Source organism: Nycticebus coucang, chromosome 22, assembly GCF_027406575.1.
Source record: "Nycticebus coucang isolate mNycCou1 chromosome 22, mNycCou1.pri, whole genome shotgun sequence".
Lineage (NCBI taxonomy): Eukaryota > Metazoa > Chordata > Mammalia > Primates > Lorisidae > Nycticebus > Nycticebus coucang.
The window spans coordinates 53354668-53367050 of NC_069801.1; the positions used below are offsets into that span (position 1 = coordinate 53354668).

The 12383-nt window shown below is 43.0% G+C and overlaps 1 long non-coding RNA gene across 2 annotated transcripts in view; it reads right to left on the bottom strand.

The window, feature by feature from the left end:
• The window catches only part of LOC128575476 (uncharacterized), a 92146-nt gene that overhangs the window by 24569 nt on the left and 55194 nt on the right, over positions 1 to 12383 (bottom strand). For both annotated transcript variants that reach the window (XR_008376998.1, XR_008376997.1), the window contains exon 2: positions 1383 to 1493. This is a non-coding gene — a long non-coding RNA (uncharacterized LOC128575476). The remainder of the gene's footprint in view (positions 1 to 1382; positions 1494 to 12383) is intronic.

Consider the following 12383-nt stretch of genomic DNA (forward strand, 5'->3'; position numbering starts at 1 on the left):
GAAGAATTTTTTGGGAGTGAGGGTGGGCCTGTGTCCCTCCTGAGCCTGTTGCCCCAGGTACACGGCTTCTCTTGGGGCTACAGTCTCTTCCTATGTGACATCAATGAGCTGGCTGTCCATATCACCACCCCAAACCTAGCAAAGCAAGTGGCACATAGCAGGTACTCCATAAATATTTGTCGAATAAAAGAACAAACTCTGATATCGAAGATGTGCTTCAAGATAAGGTCCAGATGTGTGGAGAGGAGAGGAAGGCAGTTCTTCCAGAGAGGACAAGACCCACCAGCTGTGGGCTCCAAAGCATGACTGGCCAAGAGTTGAGGGCTCAACCGTTCTCCCTTTTTCACGAGATCCAGGCCAGGTTTTCTCTGAGACCTTGACCCTCCTTAGGCAGGGAACCTTTAATTATTTCTCTGTGAGGCTGTACCCCAGCTGGATAGAGTTAATAAACCAGCCAGGTCTTTATCTTAACTGGGGGTCTCAGGATCAAATTCTCCCCTCATTAAAGGCCCAGAAATATCTCTGATAGCAGTGGGGGTTCTGCAGGCAGTCTGTCTCAGTGAACTCCTCCAGGGGAGCAAGCCTTGAGAGGTGGGGCAGAGGACTGGGGAGGGGAGGAAGCAAGGGAGAGAGGGAGGGAGGAAAGGAAAGGGGAAGGAAGGGAGGGAAGGGAGGAGGAAGGAAGGGAGGAAGGAAGAGAGGGAGGAAGGAAGGAAGGGAAGGAGGGAAGGAGGGAGCACTGGTAAGGGGCACCTGGATCCTCACCACCCCACGGGGAAGCACTAAAGTCCATTCTCCTTCCTCCCAGGCCTTCACTCTTTTTATTAACTACACACGTTTCCCCAAATAAACTTTTAAAATGTCATTGACCCTGGGACATTTTTAAATTTCTAATTCTTATAACAAACACATAAGGTAGATTCGGATCCAAACTGTTCTTTCCTCTTTAAAATGATGCCACATGTAGTCACATAATGATAAATAAATGAATATTCAACTATCTGGAGAGAGAGGGTTATATGTTTACTTAAATGCACTCTGGTCTATTTTTCTGCACATGTTTACATCTATACATATGTATGTGCCTGGAGACTCCAATGTGGACCCATGAGACCTGAGTTTGAATCCCGTGTCACGCTATCTATATGACATGGGACAAATCCTTTAATCCTTTTGACATTTCAGGTCCCCAACTGTCAGGAGGAGATAATAAAGCGTATGTTGGGGTGGTTGTGAGAGTGAAACAGGAGAATACACACAAAAGGGCCCCACATAGCGTCCCCCCCACACACATACACTGTATTTGATCTTATTACACAGATTTGAGCCCAGGTGCCCGCGGGTACTAATTAAAAGCACAAAGCAGTGTGTTGGAATCTTACCCGAGGAAGCTTATTTACAGTGAACCAGTGATGTCCTCTTGGCTGGCTTATTTGACAATCACAACAAGTTACATACCAGCAGGGAGGGAAAAGGAGCAGGTGGCTCCAGATCTATAAAAAAGAGAGAGAAGAAACATTAGGTAATTTTTCAAGACTTGAGGCCAGTGCTTTATTTTATTTTTTTCTTTGCAAAATACACCAGTATGTCTGTTGAGTATGCCTGGGTCTGTGCATGGTTACTGTTCACTCAGCATCTCCCACCTCCCCATCGCCATGTAAGGTGGTCATTAAAATCCCCATTTTACAGATGAGACAACTGAGGCTGAAAGAGTCAAGTCATCTCCCCAAGGTCACTTGACTAGTGAATGCAACTTTATTTTGAACTCAACTTTCTGTAACTCCAAAGCCCATTTCCTCTCTGCTGTGACAAGCCCACTCCTCTCCTCACGTTCCTAGCCCAGCGCCCTGTACGGATAGGAAGCACGTGAGTGTGTTGGCTGAGCACGTTTCCCTAGAGCTGAAGGAAGACACCCTCAAGTGTGATTCGAATGAGGCAGACCCAGTGGCCAATTGTATTATTATTTTTGTTTGAATCAACAATTATTAATAATAACTAAATACTTATGGGATATGGTGTGCTGTCATGATACATTTTTACATTATAGGATGATTCAGTGAACCTAATTAACACATCTGTCACTTTACAGACATATCCATTCTCTGTGGTGAGAACATTTAAAATCTGATAGCACACATAGTGAATCTGCCCTGTTCCTTGGACACCACAGCTCCCTCCCATCTCAAGGCCCTGGCCCCATGGTTCTCCTTCTGGAAGGCACACGAGCCAGCTCCACCTCACTCAAGTCTCATCTCAAACGTCCTCTCGTGTGCACCCTCGAGCACATAGCCCCACTCCCCTAAGACAAACACACGGGAATCAGAGCTAGAGCATTCTTCCTGTGAGGACCAATGGGAAACCTGATTCTGAGTCCATTTTTAGACTTATGAAGTAAGATATGAGTGAATTTCCCAGTTACCTATCACAAAAAAATTGAAAACCAGTCATCCAGGAAGAGTTAAACTCATGCTGGGCGCTGCCTCCTGGGTAGAGGGAGTCCTGTGTGGGGCAGCATCCAGGCTCCCTGGGTGCTCCCCTCCCTCCTCCAGAGTAGGGTGCTGGTGAGACGCCCACAAACGGGAAGGGCCTAGCCAGGCAGGTTTGGGAGGAATGTTCTGACTAATTCTTGCTAGAATCTTGTCTAAGACCAAGAACTTGGGGATGAGTTGGGTGGGAGGACTTTCAGGCTGTTGTCTGAAGAACATGGTATTAATATTCCGATGATGGTGGGTGTGAGCCAGCATTCCCTCCTACATTACCAGGGTGGAGAGCAAGGGAAGGGAGCCTCCCTGTCTAAGTATTTACCCTGCATACATGCACCCAGTCACAAAACAACGTCCATGCACAGTAGCGAAATCCCACCTGCTACCCACTGCCAGAGCCCTTCCTTGCCATGCTCCGTATGTCTGCACAGGGAGAATGGACACTTCAGGTCCCTGCAAAGAACTAACCACTGAGCAGAAGAAACACCAGACCCAGAATCTGAAAACCCGAGTCTGGATGCTCAATGCACTCCTGGCTGAATGACTTCAGCACACCACATTACTCCTCTGAGCCTCAATAGCCTCACCTATATAATGAGGACAGAAAGGGACTCGAATGCAACTTTAATCTACAATTCTAGATTGCTCAAAGAATAAACAAGACGGTGTATTCTAAAGTCCAGGGCAAGCACTACATAAATATGGGATTCAACAAATAATTCTGTCTAGTAAAAAAGAAAGAGGACCCAAGAAGAAAGATTAAACTGTCTCTTTCCTCCAAGAGCTCCTGGTGCGATGGTAATCCTGTATTACTCTCAGCATGTCAGTAGAGACATCAGTTTTACAGCAACTCCCACCAAGATGCCTGTGAATAAGAAACCTCCTTCAGTGTGTAAGAATGATTTTATTTGCATATATTTGGTTTGCAAATGTTCGGGAGCTATGCTCTCCCTACATCCCTAGATATGTAACATGAGCATGCCTTTATTGTTATGAGTTTATTCTTTACTTCTCCTTTTTTTATTTTATTTTTTTATTAAATCATAGCTGTGTACATTAATGTGATCATGGGGCACCATACACTGTTTTTATAGACCGTTTGACACATTTTCATCACACTGGTTAATATAGCCTCCCAGGCATTTTCTTAGTTATTGTGTTAAGACATTTATATTCTACATTTACTAAGTTTCACATGTACCCTTGCAAGATGCACCACAGGTGTAATCCCACCAATTACCCTCCCTCCACCCACCTCCCCCTCTCTCCACTCCCTCTCTCCTTTCCCCATATTCTTAGATTATAACTGGGTTATAGCTTTCATATGAAAGCCATAAATTAGTTTCATAGTAGGGCTGACTACATTGGATACATTTTCTTCTGTTCTTGAGATACTTTACTAAGAAGAATATGTTCCAGCTCCATCCATGTAAACATGAAAGTGGTAAAGTCTCCATCTTTCTGGAGGGCTGCATAATATTCCAGGGTGTACATATACCACAATTTATTAATCCATTCGTGGATCAATGGGCACTTGGGCTTCTTCCATGACTTAGCAATTATGAATTGGGCTGCAATAAACATTCTGGTACAAATATCTTTGTTATAATGTGATTTTTGGTCTTCTTCTGGGTATATACCTAGTAGAGGAAATATAGGATTGAATGGCAGATCTATTTTTAGATCTCTAAGTGTGCTCCAAACATCTTTCCAAAAGGAATGTATAAATTTGCATTCCTATCAGCAGTGTAGAACTGTTCCCTTTTCTCCACATACACGCCAACATCTCTGGTCTTGAGATTTTGTGATATGGGCTAATCTTACTGAAGTAAGATGATATCTCAAAGTAGTTTTGATTTGCATTTTTCTGATGATTAAGGATGATGAGCATTTTTTCATGTGTCTGTAGGCTGTGTGCCTGTCTTCTTCAGAGAAGTTTCTCTTCAAATCCCTTGCCCAGCCTGCAATGGGATCACTTGTTCTTTTCTTGCTAATACATTTGAGTTCTCTGTGGATTCTGGTTATTAAACCTTGGTCGGAGACATAACCTGAAAATATCTTCTCCCATTCTGAGGGCTGTCTGCTTGCTTTACTTACTGTGTTCTTGGCTGTGCAGAAGCTTTTTAGTTTGATCACATCCCAGTAGTGTATCTTTGAAGCTGCTTTAATGGCCCGGGGTGGGGGGGTCTTCCTCGTAAAATACTCGCCCAGACCGATTTCTTCAAGGGTTTTCCCTGCACTCTCTTCTAGTATTTTTATAGTTTCATGTCTTAAGTTTAAATCTTTTATCCAGTGAGAGTCTATCTTAGTTAATGGTGAAAGGTGTGGGTCCAGTTTCAGTCTTCTACAGGTTGCCAGCCAGTTCACCCAGCACCATTTGTTAAATAGGGAATCTTTTCCCCACTGAATGTTTTTAATTGGCTGGTCAAAGATCAAATAACAGTAAGTAGCTGGGTTCATCTCTTGGTTCTCTATTCTGTTCCAGACATCCACCTCTCTGTTTCTGTGCCAGTACCATGCTGTTTTGATCACTATCGATTTGTATTATAGTCTGAGGTCTGGTAGCATAATTCCTCCTGCTTTGTTTTTATTTCTGAGTAACATCTTGGCTATTCAAGGTTTTTTCTGATTCCATATAAAACGAAGTATTATTTTTTCAAGATTTTTAAAGTATGACAGTGGAGCTTTAATAGGGATTGCATTAAAATTGCATATTGCCTATGGCTCAGTGAGTAGGGCACTGGTCCCATATGCCAAGGGTGGCGAGTTCAAACCTAGCCCCGGCCAAACTGCAACAACAAAAAAAATTGCATATTGCTTTGGGTAGTATGGGCATTTTAACAAAGTTGATTCTTCCCAGCCATGAGCATGGTATGTTTTTCCATTTGTTAACATTTTCAGCTATTTCTTTTCTTAGAGTTTCATAGTTCTCTTTATAGAGATCTTTCACATCCTTTGTTAGATTAACTCCAAAATATTTCATCTTCTTTGACACTACTGTGAATGGAATAGAGTCCTTAACTGTTTTTTCAGCTTGACTATTGTTGCTATGTATAAAGGCTACCAATTTATGAATGTTGATTTTGTAACCTGAGATGCTGCTGTATTCTTTGATCACTTCTAAGAGTTTTGTAGTAGAATCCCTGGTGTTTTCCAGATATATGATCATATCATCTGCAAAGAGCTAAAGTTTGATCTCTTCTGACCCTATATGGATACCCTTGATAGCCTTTTCCTCCCTAATTGGATGGCTAAAACTTCCATTACAATGTTAAAAAGCAGTGGAGACAATGGGCAACCTTGTCTGGTTCCTGATCTGAGTGGAAATGATTTCAATTTAACTCCATTCAATACAATATTGGCTGTGGGTTTGCTGTAGATGGCCTCTGTCAGTTTAAGAAATGTCCCTTCTATACCAATTTTCTTAAGTGTTCTGATCATGAAGGGATGCTGGATATTATCAAAAGCTTTTTCTGCATCAATTGAGAGAATCTTATGGTCTTTGTTTTTCAGTTTGTTCATGTGCTGAATTATATTCATAGATTTACGTATATTGAACCAACCTTGAGACCCTGGAATATAACCAACTTGGTCATGATGTATAATTTGTTTGATGTGCTGCTGGATTCTGTTAGGATCTTGTTGAATATTTTTACATCTATATTCATTAGTGATATTGGTCTATAATATTCTTTTCTTGTTGGGTCTTTTCCTGGTTTGGGGATCAGGGTGATGTTTGCTTCCTAGATGTGTTGGGCAGTATTCCCTCTTTTTCTATACTTTGGAACAGGTTGAGTAGTATAGGTACTAGTTCTTCTTTAAAGGTTTGGTAGAATTCTGCCATGAAGCCATCTGGTCCCAGGCTTTTCTTTTTAGGGAGATTTTGTATGGTTGATGCTATTTCAGAACTTGATATAGGCCTGTTCAAAATTTCCACTTGATTCTGGCTAAGTCTTGGAAGATGATGTGCTTCCAAGTGTTGGTCAATTTCCTTCAGATTTTCATATTTCTGAGAATAAAATTTCTTTTAATATTCACTAAGGATTTTTTGAATTTCTGAGGAGTCTGTTATTATTTCATCTTTGTCAATTCTGATTGATGAAATTAGAGATTTTACTTTTTTTCCTGGTTAGGTTAGCCAAAGGTTTATCTATTTTATTGACCTTTTCAAAAAAATCAACTTTTTGATTTATTGATCTGTTGTATAATTCTTTTGTTTTCATTTTCATTTAATTCTGCTCTAATTTTGGTTATTTCTTTTCTTCTACTGGGTTTGGGGATGGAATGTTCTTCCTTTCCCAGTTGCTTGAGATGTCCCATTAAGTTGTTAACCTCCTCTCTTTCCATTCTTTTGAGAAAGGCTTGCAGTGCTATAAATTTCCCTCTTAGGACTGCCTTTGCAGTATCCCAGGGGTTCCAATAATTTGTGTCTTCATTGTCATTTTGTTCCAAAAATTTGGCAGTTTCCTTCTTAATCTCATCTATGACCCAGCTATCCTTCAGCACAAGGTTATTTCACTTCCATGTTTTTGTATGAGTATGCAGATTCCTGTTGTTTTTGAGTTCAACTTTTATTCCATGGTGGTCCGAGAAGATGCAAGGAATAATTTCTATTCCTTTAAATTTACTGAGGTTAGACTTGTAACCTAAGATGTGATCGATTTTGGAGTATGTTCCATGAGCTGATGAGAAATATGTGTATTCAGTTTTCTTGGGATGAAATGTGCTGTAGATGTCTGCTAAATCCAAATGTTGGATGGTTAGGTTTAAATCTAAAATTTCTTTGCTCAGCTTCTTATTGGCGGATCTATCAAAGACTGCCAAAGGAGTGTTGAAATCTCCAACTATTATGGAGCTGGAGGAAATCAAGTTGCTCATGACTGTTAGAGTTTCTCTTATAAATTAAGGAGCATTCCGGTTGGGTGCATAAATATTAATAATTGAAATCTCATCATATTGAGTATTCCCCTTAACAAATATGAAGTGACCATTCTCATCCTTTCTTACTTTTGTTGGTTTAAAGCCTATTGTGTCTGCAAATAGAATTGCAACACCTGCTTTTTTCTGATTTCCATTTGCCTGAAATATGGATGACCATCCTTTTACCCTGAGTCTATATTTATTGCTTAAGGTAAGATGAGATTCTGGTATGCAGTAAATATCTGGCCTGAGTTTTTGTATCCAGTCAGCTAACCTGTGCCTCTTTAGAGAACAGTTTAAGCCATTCATATTAATGGAGAATATTGATAAGTCTGGTAAAATTTGGGGTATCAAGTTTTTCAAAAGTCCAGTGGACTTTTTTAATCCTTTTGCCACTGTGGAAGTTGGAGTTTGATCAAAAGTTTCTGAGTGAGTTTACTTTTGTGGTAGAGGATTGGACTGGTCATTATGGAGGATAGCTCTGAGAATATCCTGAATAGCTGATTTGGTTATGGCAAATTTCTTCAACATGTGAATGTCATTAAAGTATTTAATTTCTACATCATAAATGAAACTCAGTTTAGTTGGATACAGGATCCAGGGTTAAAAGTTATTTTGTTTTAGGAGATTAAAAGTAGATGACCACCCTCTTCTAACTTGAAAGGTTTCAGCAGAGTGATCTGCAGTCATTCTAATATTCTTCTCTTTATAGGTTATGGTTTTCTTATGTCTCGCTGCTTTCAGAATTTTCTCCTTCATATTAACTTTAGTGAAGTTAATTATGATGTGTCTGGGGGATGTCTTATTTGGGTTGAGTCATACTGGGGTTCTGAAACTGTCTGCTATCTGAATTTCAGAATCTCTTGGCATGTCTGGAAAATGCTCTTTCATAATTTCATGGAAAAGAGCATCTGTGCCTTGCGAAGCCACTTCATCATTTTCAGGGATTCCAATGAGGCAGATATTAGCCTTCTTCTAATTATACCAGAGCTCTCTGAGAGAATGATCCATTTTGTTCTCCATTTCTCTTCCTCTTTGAGAGTTTGGGAGCGTTCAAAAGCTTTGTCTTCAATGTCAGAAATTCTTTCTTCTGATTGCTCCACTCTGTTTTTGAGGGATTCTACTGTATTTTTCAGATCTTTGAGGGCTGCAAATTCTTACTTCAATGTGTCAATATCTTTGGTGTTTTTTTTCTTTAAATTTATTGAATTCTTGAGACAACTTTTTAATTTATCTTTGAATTTCTTATTCCAACTTTTGAATTGCTCCTTGAATTTCTAATTCCAACTTTTCCTCCATTCTATTAATCTTGTTTGCAATCCAAATTCTGAATTCGATTTCTGACATCTTGGCCATCTGTTTATGAATGGGATCTTCAGTTACATCTGCCATATCTTTCCTGGGGGGGGATTGATCTACTCTGGTTATTCATGTTACCAGAGTTTTTCTGCTGATTCCACCCCATCATTATTTTACACCATTTGACTAAATGAGTAGATAAAGAAAAGTTGGGTTCGGGGCACCAGGAGTAGTGATTAACCAACCCTTTGCCCAAAATCTGGGACTGGTGTCTATACCTTTTCTCCTGGAGCTTTGCTGAAGACCCATACAGTGCTGAGAAACTGGGGACCTGCTTGGTGTGGTGGGGCTAAGTGGCTCTGTCTTGTTTTCATCTGGTCTCTGTCCGACCCTAGTGAGACAGTTACTCTGGGTTGAAGTCACAGCTGTGGAGAAATACCAGAAATTAAGACACCCCGCCCCCACAGGCAACAATTGGAAAAGGAAAATCAAAGCTTCCTACAACCACACACCCAGAGCACCACTTGGATAGTCCTCGGGTGATTGGTCCAGTTCAAATGGTTCAAATCAATTGTCTCAGTCAGCACCTGTCTCAGGTGGGAGAGTTTTAAAGGTCTCTGGCAACTAGATCACAGGGGTCTGTTGACAAATCAAATATGACTTGCTCCGGTGCTCTGTGAGGTCAGGAGGACCCACCCAGCAAATAGATTAGTCTGGGAAGGTTGATGCCTCCTTCCTCACCTTGTACCTCTGTCACACCCAGTCACTGATAACCCCGCAGGGCTATGACCCAGTTGCCTCCAATGAACAGATACTCCAGGGGTTTGCACCTGCCTGATTCACAAGGAAATCTATGTGTGCTCAGCCAGGCTGCTGCTCTCTGCCTCTATCCAGCAGGGGGAGGTGAGGCCTGACAACCTCGGGCGCTTGATGGAGGCTGGGCTGTTCACTCAGTTCCAGCCCCACCCAGAACAGAACAACTTTGCGGAATTTGTTTCTGTCCCACCTAACTTCCCCTGCAGAAGAGAAGCTGTTTTGAGTTCACAGAACCTGCACCTCAGGCCCTGTCTTTGCTCCTGCAGGTTTGTATTCGCAGCATGGTTAGCTATCAGTTCTAGCCTCCTGCCCTCCTTTGTGTAGGCTGATGTTCCCTGAGGGCCGGGTGCATCTTAGGCTCAGTAAAGTGGTGCTCTGGGTCAGCCCCACCCTGGAAATCTACATTTTCTAGTCCCTGCACTCCACCCAGGCCGGTACCACCTCAGGCCAACCCTTTACTCACGGGGCCTGTGTTTCTGTCCCAGATCTGTTCCACCGGTGGTTGCCACCTGAGAAGATGCCCAGCCTCCTCTGGTTGCCCAGAAAGACAAGGGGTGTGACTCTGGAATACCCAGGGGTGAGCCCTATTGTTGCCAAAAACGGCTGCTGCTCTGCACCTCGGGGCACCACCACTCCCACGTGGTTCCCTCTCAGCCGATGGTCCTCTCCTCACTCCCGTGCCGCAGAATCAGTACTGACCAGCAGCAGTTCAGGCCCTGTCCACACCTCTCAAGAAAACACCCAAGAATCTGGACTCCTGGGGGACAGGCCTCTCGACCTCAGAGTGAGAGTGGAGGGGAGTGCTGGGAGCTCAGAATTGTAGGTAGAGAATATATACAGTTTTATGCCTGGCAGGAGAGTGTCATGGCACCCTAGTAGGGGAAGTAGGTCCAGTTTTTAGAGGGGCTCTCCCATGGAGTATAATGGAAGGACTTTTGAACTCTGCTCATTTTTTTATGGGATACTCTGAGCCGTTCTCATGGGGACTCAGATGGGGACTCCCATCTGCTTGGTGATGGATTTTTTACCTTTTGTTTGTATCCTTGGGGTCGCAGCTCACCTCAGCAAGGTTGATGTGGTTCTTCAACCTTCTCTCTTGGCACAGCTCTAATCTGCCAGTTAACTTGCTAAATTTCTGTCCTTTAACTCTCCTTCTGGATGGGGGTCTCCCTGTGGATGAACAGGTAGAAGCCGCTGGGTGCCGCCATGTTGGCACCGGTCACCTATTTCTCCTTTTATTTGCTGGATGGCCTTCTGCCTCTCCCCTACTTCTCCCACCTCCTGGGAGCTGCATTTCTTAGAATTGTGACTCTTTGAACAGTGACTACCACTTAGCAACTGTCTACAAGGTGCTGTGCAAAGTACTTGCAGTTTTCATTCACTGTGGCTTATTCTTGTGCTGACCCTAAGAGGTGAGTACTACCCATATCCTCATTTTACATACAAGGAGGTACAAAGAAGTTAAGGGACTTGCTCAGGGTCACACGGAGCCGAAGGGACAAAGCAGGCTGTTTTGGCTCATAAGCCTTCTCTCTCTACCCACTTCCTGGGAAAGAGAGCAGAGATTTCCACCCCAGTGTTCTCTGCTGGCTCTGCCACAGACATGGCCACAAAGTGGGACCACAGCCCTCTGTGCACGTCCCCAGCTCCCCTCTGCCAGAGGCTCCAGACCCAAGTGTTGGATCCATGCAGCCTTGCAGGCAGCCAGCTCCAGCTTCCCCTGAAGTTAGCCCTCCAAGTGAAGTTCATTTGCAGTCCAGTGGCAGGACTTTCTACTCTGCAGAGGAATCAGTCTCAGTCTTGCCAACTTCTCCATCAGCCAGTCTCCAGGAGGTGGGCCCCAAGCATCCCCATTGCATAAGTGTTATTCCAGCCAGTTCCTGGAATTAGAAATATGGTGAAACCATTTACCTGGTAGGAGCCTCTGCCCAGCAGGGATGGTTGTTGGGTTAGCTGTGCCTTCAGGTCTGCAGTAGACCAGCTTGTGAGAAGTTTTGTCTAGCAAGGTCCGTTTCTTAAGTCAAGCTGCTTTATTCTCCCTGGTCTCCAGTAGTCCAACACATACTTTCCCCTCCCCTGATTTCTTAAATCCACCTAGCGTAGCCCTCCCCACCTCTAGCTGAAGTGGCATGTGGTCCCTGGCTGGTGCCTGAGACTTTCTGCCTTCCACAGCCTCCAGCCCTGCACCAGTCTCCATCTGGCAACCAGGAAGGCCCATCCTAGTTCATGAAGCCACAGCATGAAATTGTACAACAGCTCTTCAGCACCTGTGATAGAAATACTCCCCCACTGCTTGCAATGAGAGTGCACTATTATTATAACTTGAAAGAAAATATTATTAACATACATAATTATGCCCCATCTCCCCAGACTACAAGTTTCTGGAAATAGGAAGAGCATTTTTTATGTGTCTATATCCCTGAAACACAATTCAGTGTCCTACCCATAGTAGGTAAATACTCAATATATGGTTATTAAAACTCAATGAACTAACACTTTTCCAGTTAATCAGAGCTCAAGAGGAGGAGGTACTCCGTGTAACTAGACTGAGTGGGTACAGTACTATTTGAGATAAAGATGTAATTTTCATTTTAATTGTTGATACTAAAAACGGGTTTTAGATCCTCTTTGTCTGTTCATGTTAAACTAGAACTCCAGACTGAGGTCCATTGGCTCTTCTACCCCAGTGAAGGAGGTGCCTCTTTCCCAGCTGCCTCAGGGCCCTACCTGTGATTCCCAGAGCAGAACCAGGACGTGAAGAGCTGAAATTACCAGGAGAACCATTTCAGCTGCCTGCTCTTACCTGTTTGGAACTTCAGTGATAATCTTTCTAGCATTCTGCCCTACAAGCTCTGTGACATATAG